The sequence below is a fragment of the Petromyzon marinus genome, chromosome 33, assembly GCF_048934315.1.
Source record: "Petromyzon marinus isolate PM22_M1 ecotype Great Lakes invasive population chromosome 33, UKy_Petmar_22M1.pri1.0, whole genome shotgun sequence".
NCBI classification, from domain to species: domain Eukaryota; kingdom Metazoa; phylum Chordata; class Hyperoartia; order Petromyzontiformes; family Petromyzontidae; genus Petromyzon; species Petromyzon marinus.
In genome coordinates this window covers 11431861-11439567 of record NC_133699.1, presented here as the reverse complement: position 1 = coordinate 11439567, position 7707 = coordinate 11431861, and the positions used below count along the sequence as shown (strand labels likewise).

At 50.7% G+C, this 7707-nt stretch overlaps 1 long non-coding RNA gene across 2 annotated transcripts in view; it reads left to right on the top strand.

Moving 5' to 3' along the window:
• The first annotated feature begins 2159 nt into the window (after positions 1–2159).
• LOC142929747 (uncharacterized) overlaps positions 2160–7707 on the top strand; it is a 101853-nt gene continuing 96305 nt past the window's right edge. Inside the window, exon 1 of one of the 2 annotated variants that reach the window (XR_012945897.1) lies at positions 2160–2957. This is a non-coding gene — a long non-coding RNA (uncharacterized LOC142929747). The remainder of the gene's footprint in view (positions 2958–7707) is intronic. The other variant, XR_012945896.1, reaches the window with a different exon arrangement.

Sequence of the window (7707 nt, the reverse complement as noted above, 5' to 3'; positions counted from 1 at the left end):
AGGTCGACTCGGCCTTAAATACGTACCTGTTGTCGTGCGTAAAACTCCAGCACTTGGGAGACAAAGGCGGACCACACCGCCCCAGTGGGTGCCGTGTTTCTTGTCGGCTGCTATATCCCGTGTAGGCTACGCGAGGGGTCTGTGTTGAGGCGTCCAGACTCAAGACTTCTCCCGTCTCTTCCACGACCCCCAGAGCGCGTGCGAGGAGCATGCGCCCTGGGGGTCTATGTACAGTGGATTGTGGTAATCAATTGCTGGATGAGGGCCTCCTTTTTGCCGTGGAAGCCATGGTGGTTATTTGACCCTACTTCACCACGGTGGTCAGTGTGGCTTTGTGAAAGCTGAGAACATAGATGTTGCTGCACTGCCCACCACTGCTGCCCGCATTGTAGCCCTGCTCTACCCATAGCACCTATTGCATGCGTAATGATCGCCCAACTGAGCACTATCCCGGGGGTCAACCCTGCATAGCTTCCGAGATCCGAAGACATTGGTTTCACCACGGGTGACGATTTGGTTACAGTTGATGGAAGAGAACGTGACGCCGATGAGAATTGAAAACGGGACTTCTTCCACCGATGACGTCTCATGAAAGAACATCGTGATTAATGCAATATATGTTGAACCACGGTATTGCTAAATAAATTATGAGCAATTACCGGCCGAATAATGTTTCCCCCCCTTATATTCCAGGGGGTTTCCCTGCGATGCCCCATTAATCCGCCGCTCATTTTTGTTTCGATTTTCATAACTCCCTTGGGTGGCAAATCTGTGGAATAGATAAAAGTGTGGAATGGTGTTTGGGTGCTCGCCGTTTACCAGCATCAAATATTCACCGAGCAGAGAATATTTAGCGATTGTGCCAATTACTGCGCGTTGCTTTGAGTTGCAATTAATTGCTACGAAAAGGTATTGTGTACGCTCAGAATTCGTTTATTATTTGCACGTTGGGGTTTTAAACATATATTTAAACAACGTAGATGAATGCGATATCTTCCAGCCCATGCTCTATCTCATTCTTGCTGGCGAAACATTACGCGGCGATGAATGAATTACAACTATTGAACAATTTTCTGATGCCCCAATGTCCTTAAATCTGGAATAATACCATTTCCTCGTCTTTGGCAGAAATGCAAACCTGTGCCGTGTGCCACACACAGACACGCACGTTTTCAAACAAGCAAACCGCATAGCCATGGACGCAGCCGCGTTCATTAATGAACGAGACAAGCTTTGCCGAGCAAATGAGCAGGCTTCGTGCATCTTTCAGACGCAAAAAAAAAACCAACAACACATTTTCCAGCACATGTCCGTGCTGTTCAAAATGGTTTTGCTTTTGCGAAAAAAGTATTTCACAAAAAAAGCCTAAACGTTCTACTTTGTGCGTAAAATGCACTGGAAATGTTTTTTGTTGTTACATAAATTATGGGACGAAAATCAATAGGTTATTTTGAACGGAAAAGAAAAACCCCTTCGAAATACTTTCATGCATTGTGCACGACGTGATTTTTGAAACGGTTGTCGGTGATGCCTCGACCCACATTTCGTCCGATGGTTCAGTTAGCGATGGAGCGGCCGCCTCCACATCTTCCGTCTCGAAGGCGGGAAACCCCCCCCTACAAGTCACGCCCAGCGAGACGCTGCTGATGAAACAGATGACGAGACCGAACCCCTCCCATCACCTCCCGTCCAGCGGCACTCGTGGTGGGAACAGAGGCGAGGCTTTAATACCCGACTCTGTTCGTGTTATCCGATCAGTAATCGAACAGATAATCGGCACTTCAGTAATCGGTTACTTCAGAAATCGGATAACAAAGCTCTAGAGCAGTGGTTCCTCTTAACCTGGGGTGCACGCACCGCTGGGGGTGAGAGATGCCCTTTCTGGAGGTGTGAGATGCCCTTTCTGGGGGTGTGAGATGCCCTTTCTGGGGGTGCGGGACGCCCTTTCTGGGGTGAGAGATGCCCTTTCTGGGGGTGCGAGATGCCCTTTCTGGGGGTGCGAGAAGCCCTTTCTGGGGGTGCGAGATGCCCTTTCTGGGGGTGCGGGACGCCCTTTCTGGGGGTGAGAGATGCCCTTTCTGGGGGTGAGAGATGCCCTTTCTGGGGGTGTGAGTTGCCCTCTCTGGGGGTGTGAGATGCCCTTTCTGGGGGTGCGAGATGCTCTTTCTGGGGGTGCGAGATGCCCTTTCTGGGGGTGCGAGATGCCCTTTCGGGGGGTGCGAGATGCCCTTTCTGGGGGTGCGAGTGATGGCCAGATTTTTTTGAAGGTAAATCATCAAAAACACAATTTAAGCACTGGCACGTAAGTACAACTACGTTGTTTAATCAAGCCTATGTGTTTATTAACATTATTCTTTTTTACGATTGAGAACTAAAGGGGAGCAAGGCTGCAGTGAAGGTTAAGAATCACTGCTTTAGTTCATGGCGTCAAATTGCCGTGCGCTACCTGCTGCGCCACCACTCCCCGACCTTTAACATGTGTATTTTTTCTCCCGTTGAAATCTCGCTGCAGAGCCTGCGGTCAGCTCACCGCGTTGCTGATGGATGTGATAATCATCGCAGGTGGCGTCCAACGGCGCTGCAGGGAGTCCGGGTAACCCGCAGGGCAAAGTCCTCTCGGAGCCCCACGCGTCGCTGCATTATCAATCAGCGCGCTAATTGCACACCCCCGCCTCCACCAACTCTTCTCCAGATGGCGACTCTTTTAAACCGAGAGCGGAAACGATGCAATGAGTGAAATTGGGGTGTGCCAGCCGGTCTGGTCGGTGCGCTTTGTGGCGGATGTCGAGTCTCTCTCTGTTCGTTCGGGATTTGGGCGAAGTCAAAGCCTGGATCTGTTGTGGGTGGCAGTGGTGGCGGCGGCGGCGGCGGTGGTGCCATCTCGGAGGTGGTGGAAGATGTGCCGAGGTCTGTGCCCCTTTCTCAGCCGGAGACTGCTTTGGAATTCGGTGATAGAGGTAATATTCTAAAGGTAGCCTTGGTGTAAAAAAAAAAACAAATACAGTACTTGTTGGTGTAATAATTAAGTCCTATTTTCAAAGTTGATGTAGCGACGTGTTAGGCACGTTATTGTGTGTTCCAATGTCTGATGCTGATGATTGCGTTCATACACGTTTTTACTTGGTGAGTTGCATGCACACGCACTGCTTAAACGGGGGTGAAGTTTTTTGCGCAGCAGTCGGCGGCACTGAGCTATTCGCTCGGCTCTCCGCTAACATCAGTAGTGAGTGCTATCCGAAATAGTTCTGGGAATCTTCGCCCCCCCCATTCACCAACCTGCACCGATCAACGTGGTGAAGTATGGTCAAACACTCGCCATTACTGACACGGCGTGGGGAGGCCTTCATCAGTCGACCGACGAATGGCTGTAGATGTCGATACCCTGGTCGACTCGCAGGGTGGCACCGGACCCGTACAGCCACGGCCGAAGCGAGACAATCCCTCGATGTGGTGCGCAGTCGACTTCACGCCATTGTGCACGCTGTCCCTTGATGGTATCACGAAGGAGCGGGCAATTGAGAGGGCTTTCCTTCCCCAGCGGTGAGTGATGTGCTGGGATTCTAGTTATTATTTTGACTGCTTACTCTTTGGTTCTTTCGGTAAAGTCACGTAGGTAGGAAAAAATAATTCAGCCACGGTTTATTATTATTTTTTCTACCTACGTGACTTTACCGAAAGAACCAAAGAGTATGGATTCATGCAGTCACGAAAGCTTCAAATCACTTTTGACTGCTGTTCAGGGACTCGCTGTTATTATTATTATTATTCTGGGTTTTCCTTGGCGACATCCTGCCGATGATGAACGCGCACCTTGCAGAGGCGTTTGTTGTGCACGAACTCAACACCGTCCACGATGTTCTTGCTTCGTCGTCGTCGTGTTCTCGATGTGCCACATTTTCGGTTGGTAATTTAATTGCTCGAGAGTTTCTTTAAATCAGAATCGGAATATGTATTTATACTGCAGGAGGAATCTGATGAGCTATGACGTTCTTCTTGTCACAGGTGTCCCAGGTAAAGGTACGGGGTAAGAACGTTACAACAACAAAACGGTACAAAAACATGAGCGTAGTGCAAAGTACAAGAAAGGTACTCAAATCACCCAAACGCATACAACTACAACTAAACCATCCCCATCTTACCAGGCAAAGCCCACTGAGGTGCCAACTTATTTTTCAGAAGTCACCTGGCCACAAACGATGGCTCAACAAAGTGACCCATCATTTGGACATGTTTAGCACCAACAACATAATCTAAGTAGTCGCAATGCATGTTTCTAAACAGCGCGAAGAGATGCGTGCTCATTCTGTTGCTGCTGCTGCTCCGTCCAACTCTGTGTTATCTGCTCTGCTGGTGCCGTGACATTAGATGAAATAATTGGATCCAATGGCGGAGCCAGGATTTTCAGGTAGGGGGGAGGGGGCAACCCTTCCAGCAATGAAAATGATAGAGGAGTTGTTAGCAAGTAAGGACTTGTTAGTGAGTAAGGAGTTGTTAGTAAGTAAGGACTTGTCCCTTGCTTTTTATTCGACGCGTGTGCGGCGATGGCGCAGCCATCGATCGAGGGTCGAATTCGAACCGCGTTGTGTGATCGGCATCGCGCTCGCCGAAGGTGAATGCCTTCAGGGAAGTCGTGGACTGTTTACGCAACTGCGCACAATTCTGTGAGTCACTTATAACTGTTATGCCGTTACTTATTGTCAATTATGGACTCAGACTATTGTCCTATCATCTGAGTCCCTGGCACGTAATAATAATGATATGCTACACAGTGGTAGTGGGGATCGCAAAATGCCGATATATTACTAATAAACCCCAATGATCCGATCGAAATTAGGGATTTCGATCGGATCATGGGGGGGGGGGGGGGGTACACATGCCACCCCCCCCACTGGCTCCGCCAGTGATTGGTTCTATGCAGCAGCCTTAAAATGTAGGACAGGCGGTATCTGGCCTTGTGTGCCAAGTTGCTCTTCTTAAATGATGTAATAGTTTACACTCCACTGCTGGATGAATGCGGCCTAACGCTGTGTCGGTCGGTTGGGGTTGTTTGATCATACGTCTCGCTGGTTGCATTGCGTTGAAGGGGGGCCCCACTCAGGACTGGCGTGGATTATTACCCGACACAGAGAACTCTCCCCCCATGTGGAATATCCAGCCCGTGGGTTTCCGACCGATGCAGTTTCACCGCCTAGGGACTCGATAGCTGTGCCACTTGGTTCTATATTTGTCTATGGACCTGCGTGTCTGGTGTCGCGTGGCTGTCATTGATCCCCGTGGGGGCCGGGGGGGGGAGCCCTTGTCCAGTCCCCCCCCCACCCCCGTCTTATAGCCTGCGCGTTTGCCCCTCCGGCACGTGGTGGGGGGGGGGGGTGGCTGCTGCACTCGCTTGAGTGTCACCACAGGCTTGGATGTGGGATGCGCTGGAGGTGGGGGGGAGGATGGTTGAGGGGGGGTGAGAATTCGTGATCGCCGCGCTCTGGGGCCAGGAGGGGGCACGCGCCGCCTGCGCGCTGTCTGCGCGTACAGGAGGAGGGGAGGAGGGGAGGAGGGGAGGGGGCGGTGGGGGAGGGGAGGGGGAAGAGGAGGGGCGCGCGCGAGCGAGCCGCTGACTCCACGCGCCGTGCTCCCGCGCGCTCGCGCCCGTAGATCATCGGCCGTGATCCATCCACTTCTCGATGAATGCCTTCCCCAACCCCCTCGCCATTCTCGGATGCAACAATTCTATTAAGCACCGGCCCACGCGCACACACGCGCCAGCTGATTTCATCGCTCTATCTCTGCGGCGGCGGAGGTGGGGGGGGTGGGGGGTGTTACCATAACTCTCGTTAAGTTGACCCAATATTAGAGACCTGCCCTCTAGAGAATCGGTCAGATTGATCGCCGCGTTGCCTCCCTCTCCCTGGCAAAGCCTCCATCAGAGCCACGTGTGCCTCATCGCAGCCTAAGGACCGAGCCTCCAAATGCGCCTGGCGTGCGCGAGATCGACTCTCTTGTAATCGCTCATTTAAATACTTTCGAGGACGGAACGCGCGTTGGAGAGCGTTGCGTAATCTGCGTGCCGTGTACACGATTTTTCTTGCTCGTCTTTTTCCTCCCTCCCCGTTATGCTCTGGCCGGTGCTTGTAGGAACTCAATGAAGCTACTGATGGTTACATCATGGCGAGGATTAGGAGGACGCCCGTCGGAATGAGAAGGCTCTCATCCCGCGGTTATTAAACCCCCGGCCACGTTTCTATCGACGTTTTTTTTTTTTAACTGAGACCACTTCTCTCCCTTGGTAATTGTAAGATAACATTGAATCAATATCGCCTCCACTAATTACGTGCTCAGTGCGGCTGTTGTAACTGCTTCTGTGCTGGCGCGCAGGCTTATTTGATTCTTGTGTGCGCGGGTGTTGCTGTCCACGGTCCAGAGACGGCCCCTGAGGTCGGGCTTATTCTGCGGTGCGTGCAAATTCGAATTAATCGGACACCACGGATACTCGTGGGCATTATCAACAGATCCAAAGTGCTGCTGCTGCCAGACTTCTCACCGGACCTGCGTGTGAGACCACTATCCCAATGCTCCAACCGCTTCGCAAGCTCCCACTTTAACGCAGAATCAATTTCAAGATCGCATTCAATGTTCTCCGTGGACCCCCCCCCCCTCCACTCCGAGCCTGGCTCTACCCCACGCTAACCCACTCTCCTACCTCCCCCCGACTACCTCTCCTTCTTCTCCCCTCCCCCTTAACTCACTTTATGTCGAGGTCTGCTGGCCAGGACGAGAGGGCTTAAGGAGAAGTGAGTTCGTGTAGTTTTGCTCTTACTGTGAAGGAGTGTAGGCTACAGTGGTTTACTTTATGGTCCATAGTTCAATTTGCTTGGCAAGAATTGCAATGTGGCTTATGTCTTTAATTGTCCATTCATGAAGGAGATGTGAATATCGGCCTGTTGATGTTCTGATGCCGTTTATGGTCCGCCAGTGTTTTCGAGGAATGTCAAGGCCAGAAGGTGCGATGATTAGGTCTTGAATGCGGTGTTTATTCTGGATGTCCGCATTGCTCCACTCTGTTCGCCATCGGCAGCGGTTTTTTCCGGATCTGGGTGAGATTCTAGGATGATGACAGCGGCGCGATCCCAGAAGGGGGATCGGGGACTTGCGTCATCGGCGAGAAACATTGTTGAGGTCTTGGTTAACTGGGTAGGTGGTTGTCATTGACAAGGAATCGTGTAAACTCCCTGGCAGTTTGTGTGTCTCTGTGGCTATTTGGTGGCAGAATGTTCGCCAGGACAGGGAGCCGCGGGATTTGATGTCCGTTTCAGTGTTCAATTTGTGATTTGCAATGCCTAAATATACGTTTCTCTTGTAAGGCAGTGCAAATTATCAACGTGAGATTAAAAAAAAATGTATGTGTGTCCTTGTTTGCAGCTGCAATTCCTGCCAATTTTTTTTTTAAAATCTACTATAGCTGTAAATGTTATTGTATGTGCAAAAACGTGTCTTCACCTAAACACAAGAGGAATTCCAGTGTGCTTTACAAACCTGCACCATTGGTAATGGCATCTTGGCATGCAAAGCATAATGTGATTACGTGTAATGTTTTGCTATTGAAGCCTCGCCTCTTTTTTTAATTCGTTTCTGATTTGTGTGTAGTTTTTTTGTCTGGCCATGAATTGCCACCTTCAGCTGTAGACAGTCTTGAATTAGCATTTTATTTTGAGTGTT